Genomic DNA, 19,952 nt, shown 5'->3' on the forward strand with positions numbered 1-19,952 from the left:
TTTATATCACTGCTGTTTTTTTCACTGTCATCTCTGAGTACTTTATGACTTTTTAAATTTGTACACCATTGAAGGCAGGTCATCTTTTCCTTTCCAAAAATGCAGAGATCAGTCAAGTATCAATAATAACATTAATATACTTATCAGCCAAAAGTAGGTTGAGCATTCTTTTTTTTTTTTTTTAGGTTGAGCATTCTTAAATAAAGGGAGTACACATGATCACTAGGATGTCTGTTTAATGTGAAGGCAATGCTGAGTGGCTCATTCCTTAAACCTGAAATAGCCGTGGGGTGCCCAGATGGCTCAGTCATTAAGCATCTGCCTTCAGCTCAGGGCATGATCCCAGGTCCTGGGATCGAGCCCTGCATTAGGCTCCCTGCTCCGCAGGAAGCCTGCTTCTCCCTCACCCACTCCCCTTGCTGGTGTTCCCTCTCTTGCTGTGTCTCTCTCTGTCAAATAAATAAAAATCTTAAAACAAACAAACAAAACCCGAAATAGCCTTGACTGCAGATTTCCAGGAATTGATTGAAATCCTCATATACAGAAAGAGACAGTTTCTGTATATGTAAGAGAACTTACCACAAAACACTTTGTCTTGGTATTGTTAGAATGAGTTAAATGAGAGGTCATATTCAATAGTTTGGTGAGGGTTGAAGTTCCAAATTCCTGGAAAAGAGGTTTGGTAGTAATTCATTTGTCACCTTCTTCAGAGACTTTGCTGCTGTTGGGGACCTGGTTAGATGTGCTTTCCTATCAGGTAGGTGGAGAATTCTCTTTGTAGGTGCCACAATAAAAAGGTTTAACACCACTTTCTTACCTTCATGACTATTAATCTAGTTCTTCCGAGTTCCCTCTCCTTATGGTCTGATCTTTGGCTGTGATTCAACATCAAGTATCTTTGATTGCTTTGTTGTCACTTTCTTTAGAAATGTGGAAATGGGCCATTAAATGAGAACTTCATTACATTTCATGTAGAGGTTGGCATATGGCCCACCTCTAATGGATAGTGCTATGAATTCATTTTTTTCTAAAATATCTTTTACAGAGTAATATATAATCTGTGTCATTCCTAATAGAAATAAGTCCTGTTCATGTATCAGGATATTTTCTAATTGCTTCTGCAAAAACCTTATTGATTATTTAATTGCCATCTGGTAAGAGTCATTTCCCATTAACATGTCAGATCATTATGTTTTCTTCCTCAAAATGTCCAAATCAGTACTATAATCAGTATTTTTGAGCAAATGTGCTGTATGAGTGAATAACAAACCAAGAAGTCTAAATCCTATTTATTAAAATTATTTGCTTAGAACACAATCCAAACTTTGACGCAAAAGGTGCAGCTTCTGAACAAGTCACAAACCTCTGAACAATTTTAGTAACGACACTGATTGTTGTCAACAATTAAAAATTGTATTTTATGGGATTCCTCTCTTATCTGATCATGAATTTCTAGAACATGAATATTTGGGCTTTTGTTTTCGCAATGTTTATCAGTTTTTATCCTTTAGGAGTTATTGTTCTTTTAAGTACTGCAGTGGGATAAGTATATGTATTCATTTCCATTAAACATAAATTATTTAACCTCTATATGTGCCAGCACCTGCCCTAGCCGTTAAGATAAAGCAATGAATGACATATACTGATTCTCTTCATGCAGCTTAAAATCTGGTGGGGAGGTTTGAGACACAGATAAGAGAGACCCAGGTGAGGAAAGGGTAGAGTGGAGTCTTGGAGTAGGAATTAACATGGAATTCTCAAGGCATGGTAAAATGAACATCAATGTGTCAGACGGTGAGAAAATTAGATGTTTAGATTTCTCTTTATCAGTTATCTAATATTCCAGTCTAGGACACTAGTTATTGAATTCTTATATCTTTCTCACTGACGTATTCTTCTGAAATTAATATTTCAGGCCTAGAATTTATTAGTTATATCTTTTGTGTATGCAGTGCAAGAACAATGGGTTTAGAGTTCAGAAACTGGGCCCCTATTTTTTCCATTTACCCTTTTAATGAACACATTTGGGGGGAAATTGGATCAAATTCTAAAATTGTGAAAGAAAACATATCGAAACCATGTTGCATTATGAGAAAAAGGATTTGTTCAAAAATATTATATCTATCTTCATTCTCATCTCTCAAATATAATAAGTACTCATTAGAAAATTCAGCCATTCGTGAAAAGCTCATTTTGGAATCTCATTCAGCTTGGCAAAGTATGTCCAACTAGCACTCCTGAAGGCTGACTGGTGCAGGGTAGTGGTTAAGGGTAGTTGTTACAAAATCTGACAGCTCTGAGGGTCTCAGACACTTTCCATCCTGGCTCTCCTCTACACACTCTGCCTGAGGGTTCAACCTTCAATTCTACAATTTAGCAACTTTGCATTTTACAAACTTGAGGAAGTCCACCGCAATAACTTCAGCCGTTAGTGGGCACTTTTATATTGTAAAACCAGTGAATGTATGGTTCTATTAATAGCTTACAGTTTACTTCCAATTTATCTTTATTTATTCATTTCAGAGCCGTAAGAAAATATCCTACACTTCCATTCTTTCTTTAAAATTTTTGTTACTTGTTTGATGTTGCCTAGATGGCAAAGAGTTTTTCAGGAGTTTTTGACATATTTTTGTCTGTATTTTCAAATGATCTGTCGAAATGATAAGAGTTTTGATAGCATTTTCATACGTAGGGTGACGTAATAGTTGATGTTTGTATTTCTTTTTTTTTTTCCTTTTTTTAATTTGAGTGTAGTTGATACACAATATTACATTGGTTTCATGTGTACAATGTAATGATACAGCATCTCTATGTTATGCTATTTTCACCACAAGGGTAGCTGCCATCTCTCACCATACAACACTATTATAATATCATTGACCATATTCCCTCTGCTGTGCTTTTCATTCCCATGACTTACTATTGATGTTCCTATTTACATTTAAAATTAGTGACACATGGAGCGCCTAGGAGCTCAGTTGGTTAAGCATCTGACTCTTGATTTTGGCCCAGGTCATGATCTCAGGGTCATGAGATTGAGCCCCATGTCAGCTCCACGCTGGGCGTGTAGTTGGCTTAAGACTCTCTCTCTCTCTCCTTCTCCCTCTACCCTTCCCACCCCTCTAAATAAATAAATAAATAAATAAATAAATAAATAAATAAATAAAATTAATGACACATTAAAACGCATACATTCTTAAGATAATTCATGATTGCATTTAATTGGGGTCTTTCCCATTAATAAATCTTTTGTACTGAACCTCCTTTCTTCATTTTCAAAATACTTTTATTTATAATTTGAGAAATGATGACTTTGAACCTGATATATTTATTTGGGTCAATGTCACTGCTATTTCTTAGTCTTCTAGCTTATTTTAATAGTCCATGGCTTCACGTTCCTATGCACGACTATGAGTAAATTTTCACATTTTCATTAAGAAGTTCTGAGGTTATGATAATCTGATTAAATGTTTAATATAGTTAATTTTCTACATATATTCATTTCTGCATTTTATTATAATTTTTGTTAGATATTTCTTTAGTCGCCACCACGTATTTAATATTACTTTTACCCAGGCTTTTCAACCAGCTCTGTTGAGGCATAATTTTAATACATTAAAATACACCAATTTTCACTGTTCAAATCATCATATGTAGAAATTCAGTAGCCACTAGCAAAATATTTTTATCAAGCCCAAATTTTATTTCCTTCCCCTTTGCTGTCAGTGCTCTCTCCCCACTTCCCTGAATCTGGCAAATTCCGATCTTCTTTCTAAAATAATAATTTTGTCTTTTGAAAAGTATTTTTACATAAACAAAATCATATGGTATGAAGTCCTTTGTGTTGGGCTTCTTTCGCTTAGCATAATGCTTTTGACATTCATCCAAGTCGGTATTTTTATCAGTCATTCATTTCCTTTTATTTCTGAGTATTCCACTGGATGGATATACTACAAATTATTTATCTGTTCACCAGCTGAGGGACATTTGGATTCTTTTTGATTTGGCTGTTATGAATAAAGATGCTGTGTGAACATTCAATGAAGTGTGAGATTGTGTGGGTTTATGTTTTTATTTTTCCTGGTTAAGTATTGAAGGAGGGAATTGCTATGTCATATAGTAAGTACATGTTTAATCTTTTAAAAAACTAACAAAATGTTTTCCAAAGTGGCTGTAACATTTTGCCTTTCAAGTTGTTTCACATCCATGTAAACATCAGTCTTTTAAAAATATCAATCATTGCAGTATGCATGTAGTTCAAACTCATTGTGGTTTTAATTTGCTTTTCCCTGATTACTAATGATATCAAGCATTTTTTTTTCTTTTACGTAGGCTCTATCCCAACATGGGGCTTGAACTCCCGACCCCAAGATCGAGAGTCACATGCTCTACCAACTGAGCCAGCCAGGCACCCTGATATCAAAAATTTTTAATGTGCTTATTTACTAATCCTATATGTTCTTTGGTGAAGCATCTGCTCACATCTTCCCATTTTATCATCTTATTTTTTTCTCTTCTTTTGTGTTGTCACTGAATATATGCTCTGCATATATTCTAAATTTAAATTCATTTTCAGAAAATCTGTTTTCATATATATTCTCCCAGTCTGTGGCTTGTGTTTTTATTGATTTCACACAGCATTTGAAGAGAAATAAATCTTAAATTCTGATGACATCTAATTTGTCTTTTTTTCTTTTATGCTTTTTCATGCCTTATTTAAGGAAGTTTTATCTAACCAAAGTTTACTAAGATTTTCCTTTTTTTTTTTTCCCCAGACTAATAAATTTATCTCTTACACACAGGTTGACCTTTTAATTTCTGTATATGTTTTAAGTTAGACTTGAAGTTAAATATTTTGCACATTGATATCCAATTATTCTAACACCACTTACTGAAGAGGTTAACTTTTCCTCCATTAAATTGCCTTGAAAACTGTGTTAAAAATCAATTGAACATGTAATTTATGGATCCTGAATACTGTTCCATTGATCTATATGTCAATCTTTATACTGATACTGTACTGCTTTCAATTTAGGTAGTCTACCTTCTCCAACATTGATTTTGTTTTTCCATAAAATTTTTGGTTATTCTAGATCTGTTGAATTTCCATAAAATTTTATAATTAGCTTGGCACTTTTTATTTAAAAAAAATTAGTTTGTTGTTGTTTTAATTAGGATTTATTTGAATCTGTAGGTGAATTGGGGGTGAGTTAGCATCTTGCCACTATTGGGTCTGTAATCTTTGAACATGGCCTATTCCTCTATTTACTTAAGTTTTCTTTAATTTTTTTCAATAGTCTTTTGCAGGCTTCTACATATAAGTTTTGTACAATTTCTATTAACTTTAACTCTAACATTTTCACATTTTTGGTGAAATTGTAAATAGTAATTTTCTAAATTTCAATTTCAATTTTTTTGTTATTGTGAGGATGTGGAAATAAAATTGATTAGTGTAGAATGACCTAGTTGTAAACTATAGCCTCTCAAACTCACATCCAATTTTTAGTATTTTTTTCACAGGTCCTCCGGATTACCTATATACATGATCATATCTCCTGCAGATAACACAATTTTACTTTTTTTTTGCATTTCAGTCTGTATGCTTTTTATTTCTCTTCCTGCCTTATTTCAGTTCTATGACCCTCTTTCAGCACAATGTTGAATAGAAGTCACGAGGGAGAACAAAATAGGTGAAAGCATTCAGTTGTTCGGCTTTATATATATTAGCTATAGGACTTCAGTTGTTTTCCTTTATCAGGTTGAAGATGTGTCTTTCTATTTCTAGTATGCTGAGAATTGTTTTCATGAATGGATTTTGAATGTCATCAAGCGATTTCCCTGTATTTATTGAAATCATATGTTTTTTCTTTCTTAGTGTGTTAGTATGGTGAATTACATTGTTTGATTTTCAAATCTTAGCACGGTTTGCATTCCTTGGATAAATCCCACTTAGATTCATTCTCCTTTCTTCAAATATATAAAGAAACATATTTTTTGCTTCATTTAATTTGATAAAATGTTAAGAATGAAGAATATTGTTTAGTACTTTTATTTTTTTTGTGAAGTCTTGCTATCCAAGTAGTGTTGGTCTCTACGTAAAATGACTTAGGAAGTGTTTCCCCTTCTTCTATTTTCTCAAAGAACTTATAGATAATTAAAATTATTTCTTCTGTTAAGAGTATGGTATTATTCACCACTGAAGCCTTAACAGACTAAAGTTTTCTTTGTGGGGAAGTTTTAAGTAAATATTTTTAATGAATATAAGATTATTTGGTCTAATTCTTTCTTCTTAGTGAGCATTGGCAGCATCTTCTTTAAGGTATCTGTCTATTTTGTTTATGTTATTGAATTGATCAATATATAAGTTTTCACCATATCTCTTTATTAGCTTTCTCATGTCTGTGAGATCTATAGTGATGACTGTTATTTTATTCCTGAAATTCATGCTTGTGTCTCCTCTCACTTTTTCCTGATCAGTCTGGCTGGAGGCTGGGGAACTGTGTTCATTTTTTCAAATATTCAGCTTTTTTTGTCATTGCTTTTATCTACTCTTTCACTGCTTTCTATTTCATTAATATTTGCTCTCTTTATCATTTTCTTCTCTTTAATTTGAGTTTAATTTGTCCTTTTTCTACTTTCATAAGTGGGAGATTAGAATATTTGTTTAATATTATGCATTTTATCTTCCATCAGTTCAAATATTAAAATTCCCTTGTGTTTCTTCTTTGACTCATTAGTTATTTGAATTGTGTTGTTTGATTTCCAAATATTTGAAGATTGCAGAGAGCATTCTGTTATTTCTGTTTCTATGCTGTTGTGTTTAGAGAACACACTTTGTTTTATCTGAATCCTTTTAGACTTATTGAGACTTGTTTTATGACGCAAAATATGGCTTATCTTAATGAATTTTTTGGCCGTACTTGAAAAGAGTGTGTATTCTGCCATTGCTGTGTGTTCTATCAATATCAGTTAGGTCAAGTTGGTTGACAATGTTATTTGTACATCTTCTCTATACATTTTTATTTTTTGTCTACTTGTAATATCGATTACAGAGGGAAGAATGTTGAAATATCTCATTATAATTTTGAAATTATAATTTCAAAAAATATAATAATTTTGAATTATCAATTTCTTTTTATGCTTTCATTTTTTGTTTCACATATTTTGAAGCTCTGTTAGTAAGTATGTGTATACATTTAGGATCATTCTGTCTTTTTGGTGAATTGACACTCTATCATTAAGATATATCCCATTTTATACATGTTGATATCCCTTGTTGTAAAATTCCTTTCTCATACATTAATATAGCTACTCAAGCTTACTTTCAGTGGACTTTGTAAAGTAAATGATTTTCTGTCCTTTGATTTTTCACCTATTGGTTCCTTTCTATTCAAAGTGGATTTCTTGAAGTTGTACATTGCTTTTTTTTTTTTTTTTTTTTAATAACCCCATCTGACATTTGTGCCTTTCAGTTGGTGTTTTTACACTGTTTGCATTAAATGTGATTTTGCTGTTTGTTTTTCTTTTGTTAAATAATTTCTTTGTTTTTCCCACTTTTTTTTCAGTAAACAAAGTATTTTTGTGTGATTCTGTTAGATGGCCACTAGGGTTTAATAGCTTTAACTTTTGTTTGAGTTGTTTCTCTGGAGTTTAGAATATATACATACTATCTTATTGTCTATCTTCAAAAAAATATAATACCACTTTATAATGTTATTGGATTCTTAAAACAGTACACTCCTTCTCCCAATCCTTTTCCTTATGGTTGTCACAGCTTTCATTAAATTTTATAACCCTGCAACATATTATTATTTTTGCTTTAAATAGTCATTTATTTTGGAAAAATGATTTTAAAATAGAATTTTTATATATTTACCTACATAGTAATAATTTTAAGTGTTCTTCATTGTGTAGATCCAAATTACTTTGACATCATTTTTCTTCTGCCTTAAGAACTTTAACATTTCTGGGGCGCCTGGGTGGTTCAGTTGTTAAGCGTCTGCCTTCGGCTCAGGTCATGATACCAGGATCCTGGGATCAAGCCCCGCATCAGGCTCCCTGCTCCTCAGGAAGCCTGCTTCTCCCTCTCCCACTCCCCCTGCTTGTGTTCCATCTCTCGCTGTGTCTCTCTCTATCAAATAAATAAATAAAATTTAAAAAAAGAAAAAAGAACTTTAACATTTCTTATAATCCATGTTGGCCAGCAGTGAATTATCTCAGCCGTTTTGTTTTCTGAAAAAGTCTTTTTTTACCTTCGTTTTTGAAAGACATTTTGTGGATTGCACTTGTAAGTGGATAGTTGTTTTTTATTCCCACAGTACTTTAAAGGTATCACTTTATTATCTTATGGCTTGCTTTGTTTCTGATGAGAAGATTGCTGTTATTCTTATCTTTGTTCCATTATTTCTTTGTGTTCAAAGATATTATTTTTATTAGTGGCTTCCAGCAATTTTATTCTTAAATGCCTTGATGTAGTTTTCTCCATGTTCCTTGTGATCTTTTATAACTTTTTGGGTTTTGCGTTTATATTTTTCATTAAATGTGGAAAATTACACCATTTTTTTTTTCAAATAAATTTCTGTCCATATTCTTTTCTGTGATTCCGGTTCTGAGTGTGATAGCCTGATTGATTTTTTTTTTTTTTTTTTTTAGAGAGAGAGTGCCCGTGGGTTTGGGGGAGAGGGAGGGAGAGAATCTTAAGCAGACTCTACACCCAACATGGAGCCTAATGTGGGGCTCATTCTTACCACCCTGAGATCATGACTTGAGCCGAAAGCAAGACTCGGACACTTAATTAAGTCACCCATGTGCCCTTGATTGATATTGTTCTAAAGATCACTATTAGTAACTTGTTCATATGTAGTACATCTGTTAATATTTTAATTTCAGTTTTCTTCTGTGTTTCAGTTAGTCTCTATTTCTATGTATTTATATTCATTGATCTTTTATTCTGGTTTCTTTTTTTTAAGATTTATTTATTTGAATGAGAGAGAGAGAGAAAAGGGGAAGGGCAGAGAGAGAAGGAGAGAGAATCTCAAGCAGCCTCTGTGCTGAGCACACAGACCCATGTGGGGCTCTATCTCATGACCCTGAGATCATGACCTGAGCTGAAATCAAGAGCCGGAGGCTCAATTGACTGCACAATCCAGGCACCCCAACTCTGAAGTTTCTAATCTCCTGTTAATGTCTTCTAAGTGTTTTCATTTCAGATAGATATTTCATCTCTAGAAATTCAATTTCATTCTTTTTATACCTTTCATTTTGCTACTCCTTATGGTTCATTTATTCTATACCATCTTGAATATGGCTTATATTTATAATAGACATTTTAATTTTCTTTACTGCTAATTCTATATTTTTTTCATTTCTGGGTTTGCTTCCACTTGTAATTTTTCTTGGTTATCAATCATATTTTTCTGTTTCATTTCATGGTTGTTCAGTTTTTGTTCAGATGTTGGGCATTGTGGATTTTATGTTTTTGTTTCCTGGGTGTTTGGCATGGTCCTTTAAATATTGTTAGGTTTTGTTTGGGACACAGTTAAGATACCTGGGATCATTTTGAGCCTTTTAAGACTTGCTTCTCAGTCTTGTTAGGATGGTCAAGACCAACTGTATCGAGCTAATTTGTCCTTATTACTAATATAATACTCTTCTGAACACTATACACTATGCCCTTTATATTAGTAAGTCTTTCCACTTTGGCTGGTTGGAACATTAATTTTCCTCAGCTCTTTGTGAGCTACAAGCATTATTCCACATTCCTTTCCAATACTTCTTTCCTTACTTCAATTAATGCCCTCTCATGTATGCAAAGTTTAGTACTCAGACAAAAATGAGAGATGCCCTATTACAAATATGCAGTTCTCATATCTGTTAATCTCTCCTCTTTAGCATTTTGTGCTGTGTAAACTTTAACCACTTTGTTCTTCCGAACCCAAACTGTCTCCTCAGCTAATCAGGAATTCCAAACTCTGATTAGTCCCCCACAGTCTGTATTTAAGTCTGGAAACTATCATGTTTTACTCAAGAATCACTTTCTCATACTGCATGTTGCCTATTCTTCAATATTTAAAAAATGGCTATTTCATATACTTTGTCCAGTTTTCCAGGTTTTGTTTTTTTTTTTTTTTTTTGATATTGGATATAAATTTTGTTTCTCTTATACCATTTTCACTGCAAAAAAAAAACCAAATTTAAAAAATATATTATAGCATGTACTTGTCTATTTCTAAATTTACTGTGTAATTAATTTCCATTTCTATTCATATTGAAAGTATATCCTATATGATAAGATGCCAAACTTCCTGTGTTTAGTTGTGTTTTGCCAATTATTTGTTAGGTGACCTTGGATAGGCTTCTTAACATCTGTGTGTCTCAGTTTCCCATAGTAGCAGCTCTTCAAAGTTTTTGAGATGATTAGATTAGTTGACACAGTTATATTATATTAAATTACTTTATATAGTATATAAAGTGCTTAAAGTTGTGTCGGTCATATATTAAGATATTATTATTATGTTTAATTTTGTTATCTACTCATTTATCTTTAAATCAGAATCAAAACCAATCCATAGTATAATAGTATCTGTGGGCACACATTATATTTTGTTTTTATGATTTTTAAAGTCCACTTTTGAATAAGTTCTTTCAGTATTTTAATATAAGGATGTTCACTAATTTTGTGCTTCTATTTGTTGTTGTTGTTGTTGTTTCAGGTTTTTATTTAAATTCCAGTTAGTTAACATGTAGTGTAATATTAATTTCAGGAATAAAATTTAGTGATTTATCACTTAATACAACACCCAGTGCTCATCACAATAAGTGCCCTCCTTAATACCCATCACCCATTTAGCCCAGCTCCCCACCCACTGCCCTTTTAGCAGCCCTCGGTTTGTTCTCTATAGTTAAGAGTATGTTTTATGGTTTGCCTCTCTTTTCTTTTTTTTCTTCCTATGTTAATCTATTTTTTTTCTTAAATTCCACATATGAGTGAAATCATATGGTATTTGTCTTTCTCTGACTGACTTATTTCACTTAGCATAATATTCTCTAGCTCCATTCACGTCGTTGGAAATGGCAAGATTTCATTCTTTTTGATGGCTGAATAATACTCCATTGTATATTTATACCACCTCTTTTTTATCCATTCATCATGAATAAGTGGACATTTAATCCATGAACATTTTGGCTCTTTCTATAATTTGACTACTGTTGATAATGATGCTATAAACATCAAGGTTCATGTGTTCCTTTGAATCAGTATTTTTGTATACTTTGGGTAAATACCTACTAGTGTAATTGCTGGATCAGAGGATAACTTTTTGAGGAACCTCCATACTGTTTTCCAGAGTAGCTGCACCAATTTGCATTCCCACCAACAGTGCAAGATGGTTCCCCTTTCTATGCATCCTCGTCAACATCTATTGTTTCTTGTGTTGTTAATTTTAGCCATTCTGACAGGTCTGAGAGGATATCTCATTGTAGTTTTGATTTGCATTTCCCTGATGATGAGTGATGTTGAGTATCTTTTCATGTGTCTGTTGGCCATCTGTATGTCTTCTTTGGAAAAATTTCCATTCATGTCTTCTGTCCATTTCTTATCTGGATTATTTGTTTTTTGGGCATTGAGTTTGATAAGGTCTTTATATACTTTGGATACTAACCCTTTATCAGATATGTCATTTGCAAGTATCTTCTCCCATTCCATAGGTTGACTTTTAGCTTTGTTGATTGTTTCTTTCAAAATATTTTTATCTTGATTCAATCCCAGTAGTTCAATTTTGCTTTTGTTTCCCTTGCTTCTGGAGACATGTCTAGTAAGACGTTACTATGGCTGAAGTCAAAGAAGTTGCTGCCTATGTTCTTCTCTAGGATTTTGATGGTTTACTGTCTTACACTTAGGTCTTTCATCCATTTTGAATTTATTTTTGTGTATGGTGTAAAAAAGTGGTCCAGTTTCATTTTCTGCATGTTGCTGCCCAGTTGTCCCAACATCATTTGTTGAAGAGACTGTCTTTTTCACATTGGATATTCTTTCTCACTTCATTGAAGATTAGTTGACCATATAATTGCGGGTCCATTTTTGAGTTTTCTATTCTGTTTCACTGATTTATGTGTCTGTTTTTGTGTCAGTACCATACTGTTGTGATCCCACAGCTTTGGATTATAACTTGGAGTCAGAATTGTGATGTCTCCAGCTTTGCTTTTCTTTTTCAAGATTGTTTGGCCCTTCGGGGTCTTTTGTGGTTCCATACAAATTTTAGGATTGTTTGCTCTAGCTCTTTGAAAAATGCCGGTGGTATTTTGATAGGGATTGCATGAAATGTGTACTTTGCTTTGTGATAGTATAGACATTTGAACAATATTTGTTCTTCTAATCTTTGAGCATGAAATGAGATAGGGATGCCCACTCTCACCATTGTTATTTAAGATGGTACTAAAAGTCCTAGCCTCAGCAATCAGACAGCAAAAGAAATCAAAGGCATCCAAATCAGCAAGAAGGAAGAGTCAAACTTTCACTATTTGCAGACAACATGATATTCTTTGTAGAAAACCCAAAAGACTCCACCAAAAAATTGCCAGAACTGATAGAGAAATTCAGTAAAGTCTCAGGATACAAAATCAATGTACAGAGATCTGTTGCATTTCTATACAGCAATAATGAAGCAGCAGAAAGAGGAATCAAAGAATCAACACCATTTACAATTGCACCAAAAACCATAAGATACCTAGGAATAAACCTAATCAGAGGGGTAAAAGATCTGTACTCTGAAAACTATAGAACACTTATGAAGGAAATTGAAGATGATGCAAAGAAATTGTGCTTCTATTTTTGAGTAAATATACATAATCCCTAAGCTAAATAATTTAATATACAACCCCAGTGAATCTTCATGGCAATCCTATGAAATAAATACTATGGATAACTACACTCCACAAATGTAGAAAGTGATGTTCAGAGAGGTTAAAGGATTTCCCGAAGGTGCTTACAGCTGTATCATGAATACTGGAATACAAACCTGGTTTTCTGTGATTCTAGGACCTGATTTGTTAGCCACAATGTGATTTTATTAAATATAATATATAAGCAGAGTAAACATAATTTTTGCTTTGCATAGTTCTGCTTCATACCTGTTATCATGACTTAATTTTTAATAGTGTCCATGGTCACTTGCAAAAACGTACGTTTGTTGAAAAATTAAATGTTCACTCTATTTATTTTTTTTTAAAGATTTTATTTATTTATTTGACAGAGAGAGAGAACACAAGCAGGAGGAGCAGCAGGCAGAGGGAGTGTGAGAGGGAGAAGCAGGCTCCCCGCCGAGCAGGAAGCCCAATGTGGGGCTCGATCCCAGGACCCTAGGATCATGACCTGAGCCGAAGGCAGCTGCTTAACCAACTGAGCCACCCAGCGCCCCTGTTCACTCTATTTATAACAGATATTATTGACTGACACCATTTATAAGGAGTACTTAAAATCTAGGAAGAGATTTATACTGTTAAAGAAAGTGAAGTCTGTAATGTCATTTACCAATGCTTCACTGATTTTTATCACTTTGACTTTTAGAGAAAAATGACATAATGATGACACTTAACAGAGATTTGTTAGAATTTAGCAATTTGTTATTTAGCGATTCCAAGTCTGCTACTAGGTACCAAATCAGACAGATATTGAAGAACAAAGATTAAATGAGGAAGTGGACTTTGTCAGATGTAATGCAGTCCTTCTTTGCCTCCTCAGCTTCAACTGAGACAGAAATAGAATAAATTTTTGGTAAGAATCTGTAATTAAGTGGCCCTTTTGGGTATGGAAAGGTGGAAAAAAGAAGGAGAAATAAGAGTGAGAGAAAGTAAATAGAACAAATATAGAAAAGAAATGAATAGTCCACAAAGTGTTCTTTGAATTCATATCAGAACTATACTTTAAGATAGAGAAAAAAAGAAGAAAGAAAGAAAAAGAAAGAAAGAAAGAACCAGAAATATAATCATTCATTCCAGTCATTCCTGAAAAGGTACAAATGAATATTTGGTATTATCCTATACAAATGTTAAAAAAAGATGATGAACACAAAATAAAGAATGTTCCCAGAAGGGGCACCTGGGTGGCTCAGTTGTTAAGCGTCTGCCTTCGGCTCAGGTCATGATCCCAGGGTCTTGGGATCGAGTCCCACATCGGGCTCCCTGCTCGGCAGGAAGCCTGCTTCTCCCTCTCCCACTCCCCCTGCTTGTGTTCCTGCTCTCGCTATCTCTCACTCTGTCAGATAAGTAAATAAAATCTTTAAAAAAAAAAAAAAAAAAAGAATGTTCCCAGAAGAAAAACCACTATATCATTAAAGGTTGTCTAAATTATTTTATCTGTGAAGTAAAGGAAAACAATGCACTTTTCAATAAAGGAAGCTTTGACTGATATACCAGTGATCCTTAAATAGTTCAAACATTAATTTGTTTTTTACATAAAACTGTTTCACATTTGTCTCAGTTCTTCTCTATGTATTATTTCATAGATTTTTATGTAGTTCTTATAATTAGATGGAGTGAAGCATTTGCTGATTCATTATAAGGGTGAAGGCCTCATATCCTATGTATTTTCAGGGAAGAAAAACCTTTTTGGCAATAAACCAATGTTCATCATTACCCTGAGGTGAATGTTGTTTACATTGTATTAAATTGAACAGGGAAAGATCATGCCTAAGACATGGCAGGTCCATTAAGATGAAAATGAATGCATTCAATTTTAAGGTGAGCTTTTTCACTCTAACATTTGTTTCTAACAATTAATAGTCTTGGAGGATAATACTTTGATGATGTACTAATAAAATATACTTGTACAATAATGTATCATTACTGCACTTCTATTTATTTCCAACATGACAGGCATTCTGCGTAGTGACTTTGCATACATTATTTCTAATTCACAGCAACTTGGCCAAATAGATATCACAAGCTTTGTCTTATGGATGAAAAAACTTAAGTTCAAAAAGTTACTTTGAAGACGCACAGATAGCTAAAAGAGGAATGACCAGCATTTGCAATTAAGTCTTGTTGACCTCATTTGTTATAATTTTTATTAAGAGGAGTTACTCGTGATATATTATATCATATTTAGAGTGAAAATGAGAAAAAAGCAAAGAAATAAAAATAATGAGGAACGCATACACACACATATATACGTTTGTATGTATATACACACACATATACATATTTATATATATACACGCATGTGTGTGTGTATACACATTTCATTAGTAGTTATTGGATGCCTGGGTGGCTCAGTCGGTTAAGCGTTGACACTTGATTTCTGCTTAGGTCATGATCTCAGGGTCATGAGATCAAGCCCTGTATCTGAGCCCTGCGTTGGGCTCCACGCTGGGCATGGAGCCTGCTTAAGTTTCTCTCTCTCCCTCTGTCCCTCCCCTACCTCTCTCCCTCTTAAAAAAAAATAGTAGTCACTATATAAATTGGGAAAAAAAAAAAGATACAGGCATACCTCAGAGATATTGCAGGTTTGGTTCCAGACCACTACAATAAAGGGAATATCGTAATAAAATGAGTCAAATGAATTTTTTTGGTTTCCCAGTGCATATAAAAATTATGTTTACACTATACTGTAGTCTATTAAGGGTGCAATAATAGCATTATGTCTAAAAAAAAAAAACAAAATACATCCCTAAATAAAAAATACTTAATTGCTAAAAAGTGCTAACCACCATTGACTTCAGTGAATTACAATCACTGATCACAGATCACCATAATAAATATAATAATAGGAAGAATGAAAACGTTTGAAATGTGAGAATCACCAAAATGTGACACAGAGACACAAGATGAGCAAATGCTGTTGGAAAATGGTGCCCCTAAACTTGCTCAACAGAGTGACCCCAAACTTTGATTTGTAAAAAACACATTATCTGCCAACTACAATAAGGCAAAACACTAAATAACTAATAAAAACTAATAAAATGAGGCATGCCTGTATTTGTAAATTATGTAGAAATTAAATATATTTCAAGAGGAAAAAAATATACTTTCCTGATGATAGCCAACTATGGAAACTTAAATGTTCCACAATTCAAATATTTAATTTTGAGTCTAAGTTGAGATTGATAATTGAAATTTTTCTTAATGTCAGGGCTCCTGGGAGGCTCAGTTGGTTAAGCATCTGCCTTTGGCTTAGTTCATGATCCTGGAGTCCAGGGATCTAGCCCCAGTTCAGTCTCTACTCCGCCCCCCCAACTCAGTGGGGAGTCTGCTTCTCCCTCTCCCTCTGCTCCCCCCTGCTCATGATCATGCACTCTCTTTCCGTGTCTCTCTCTCAAATAAATAAATAAAATCTTTAAAAAATATAAATTTTTCTTGAGGCACCTGGGTGGCTCAGTCCGTTAAGCGCCTGACTTCAGCTCAGGTCATGATCTCAGGGTCCTGGGATTGAGCCCCATGTTGGTCTCCCTGTTTGGCGGGGAGTCTGCTTCTCCCTCTCCCTCCACCCCTCCCCATGCTTGTGCTCTTTCTCTCTCTCTCTCTCAAATAAATAAAATCTTTAAAATAAATACATAAATAAATAAACAAATAATTTTTTCTTCATGTCTAAACTAGAAAAAAAAACATTGGAAATATATTGAAATAGTTTATTAATTCATACCTATGTTTAAAAATGCCAACTACATGTATAAATCAAAAGTACTTATTGGAAGTGCCATATGAATATAGGCACAAGTAAGTCTACTATAAAACAGATTCTTAACTATAGAGAACAAACTGAGGGTTGCTGGACGGGAGGCAGGGGGAGGGGGCAATGGGGTAAATTGGTGATGGGCATTAAGGAGGGCACTTGTGATGAGCACTCGGTGTTATATGTAAGTGATGAGTCACTAAATTCTATTCCTGAAACCAATATTACACTATATGTTAACTAACTGGAATTTAAATAAAAACTTGACACAAACAAACAAACAAAAAAAAGTGAAGGAGAGGTAGTGTCTACTTCTGTCCTCACCACAAGTAAAAACTCAACAAACTGAAAATCTGCAACCTTCTTAGATCCAATTGAATATTGAGGTCCCAGGCACACTGCTATCTTGCAAAACTGGAGAGAGGCAAATACACAGAAGCAGAGCTTACTGAGGACAGAAGCCACTGGACCTAGTAACTGATAAGAAGATTTAAATTGTAATTAACAAATTGCTGGTGATTCAGTGTGAGCTAGAGTTTAAAAACTACTGGGGCCCAGTCCTGGGGGCTCCCACACTTTTGTAAGTTTTATACCTTCAGGAGCCCTATCAACGGGCCACAGTGAAGATCAGAGAAAAATCCCTTTATGCGGCAGGCTCGCAGAGAAATAAAGTAACCATTTTTTAATAAACCGAGGGGGAAAGTAACTATCTTAAGATGGATTTCCAGTGTTCTGTTCTCCTTAACAATACTGACATACCTAACTAAAAGGCTGTGGAGGAAACTACTTTACCATGGCCTTGTAAGACTCTGTCTACAAAGTCTTCTAGACTTCCCAGATTTATCGGAGCCGGTCCTCATGACAGAAAACAATCAGGAGAAAAATCACTTCTTCCTAATCCTCATGAGCTTCTGTTCCTATGGAAACCATTCAGTATTTTCCACACATCAGCTCATTCATTCAGCATCAACATTATTCAGCTTTTATGAAACATCACCTGTGTACTGTACTAAGTCTTGTGTTAGGATCAGGGGATAAAAAAAAAAAATACAACACAGTCCATGTCCAGAGAAGTAGTCTCAGTCTCCCATAATATTAGCAAACAGATTGGGTGCCTGGGTGGCTCAGTTGGTTAAGCGACTGCCTTCAGCTCAGGTCATGATCCTGGAGTCCCGGGATTGAGTCCCACATCGGGCTCCCTGCTCAGCGGGGAGTCTGCTTCTCCCTCTGATCCTCTTCCCTCTCGTGCTCTCTGTCTCTCATTCTCTCTCTCTCAAATAAATAAATAAATAAATAATCTTTAAAAAAAAAAAAAATATTAGCAAACAGATTTCCTGTTCTTCAGTTAAAGTCAAAATAAATTTATCTATTCATATCTATCTAATCAGTGTGCCTGTGTATATAAATCCCTTGAACAAAACAGTCATGATGTGAATCTCAGTATTTTTTCTAAAACATAATTGTATCGTTTAACTTAAATGCTGTAGAAACTATAGTTTGAATAAGCAGTAAAAGGTACTACTTAAAAGCAAAGACTGCAACCAGATTGCCTGGTTTCAAATTGAATTCTTCATTTCCTAGTTGTACGAACTTGGCCAAGCTACTTAACGTTTCTGTGCTTTATTTTTCTCATCCATACTGCATACGGCAGAGTAATGGTCTGTACCTGGCAGGGCTGCTGGGAGGATTTAGGTGATGTGAAACTTATAAAGTACTTGCAACAGTCTAGGGACCTGTTTGCTGCTCCTTGTCCTCTTGTTATTACTGTGGCTGTCACTGTTGTTTTAATCCCAATGGGCAACAAGTTAACTTCTGCCCGTATAATCAACAGGAACATGTTTTCACCATCCTGTAGCATGTTAACCACTGCAAACGTTGATTATTTGGTGGTTACATTTGTACTGGGAGCCTTCAATAGTTTATACCTACTACTAAATAATATCTTGCTTTGGGGATACAGACCTAGACTGTTCTGTGACAGTCACTAACACCTCGTTAAGCACAGTTTGTAAGGTTTTTTTTTTTTTCCCAGCTAGAGATATATGCAAAGATTATGTATACTCAATCCTCAATTAAACCTAAAATGACTGACATTGCACATCAGCTTGTCATATTTCTCCAAGTGGTGTAGCATAGGTGTTCCGTCAGCTTTATGACAAGAAAATGGCAGAGCTGGGTATCCTGCAGGAGACTTGCTGTGACTACTTAAAGTCCTTACACACAGAATCCTCAGGATTTCTCCAGAGGAAAAAGAGTAAAATCTTTAACGGTTATGCCTTCTACTCCCTGCTGCATCTTCACATCTCTGTGAATCTTGATTTAGGATAAGTGCATCATTAATCTTTAACATATCAACCCAAGAACACAATTAAAGTCAAACAGAATAATGAGGGGCATTAAAGGAGTACAGAGAAGTACGCCTAAGAATGCATTCAAGCACTCCATATGCTGCATAATTACACACACCCGCACACACTAATCTGCTTGGATCCAGAACTTTTAACTTTTTGTTGAAAAGCAAGTGTTGGCAAACCTTTTCTGTAACAGGCCAGAGAGTAAATATGTTCTGCTTTGTGGGCCATATGGTCTCTGTCACAACAACTCCGCTCTGCTGCTGAGAAATGAAAAGTAACCACAGACAATACAGAAATGAGTGAGCATAGCTGTACCTACCAAAACTTTATTAATGAACACAATTTTAATTACATAGAATTTTCATGTACACATATTATTCTACCTAATTTTTTTCAAAAATGCAAAAAGAATTCATAGCTCACAAGCCATATGAAAAACATGGCAGGCCCAGTTGGGCCCATGGGCTGTAGTTTCATGACCCCTGACATAAAAGAATCAGAATATTTTAAGGTTAACAAGTTAATCTAGGTACTAACAGTTATGACCAAGATTAACTGGTAATATAAAATGTTTCACGGTATAGATTATAGTATCAGTTTTATTTATTCAGGATTCTTTTTTTTTAAAAGATTTATTTAATTATTTATTTCTTTTAAAGAGAGACAGCTTGAGTGGGGAGAGGGCCAGAGAGAAGGGAGAGAGAGCATCTCAAGCAGACTCCCCGCTGAGCGTGCAGCCAGACGTGGGGCTCTGTCTCACGACCCTGAGATCATGACCTGAGCCAAAATCAAGAGTTGGACACAACCAACTGAGCCACCCAGCCGCCCCTATTCAAGATTCTTACTTTGACATCAGAAATCATAAGTTATCATTTCACAGCCACCACTTACTAGTTAGATAACCTTGAGTGAGAAGATAACCTCTGGAATCT

The sequence above is a fragment of the Phoca vitulina genome, unplaced genomic scaffold, assembly GCF_004348235.1.
Source record: "Phoca vitulina isolate PV1807 unplaced genomic scaffold, GSC_HSeal_1.0 scaffold72, whole genome shotgun sequence".
NCBI classification, from domain to species: domain Eukaryota; kingdom Metazoa; phylum Chordata; class Mammalia; order Carnivora; family Phocidae; genus Phoca; species Phoca vitulina.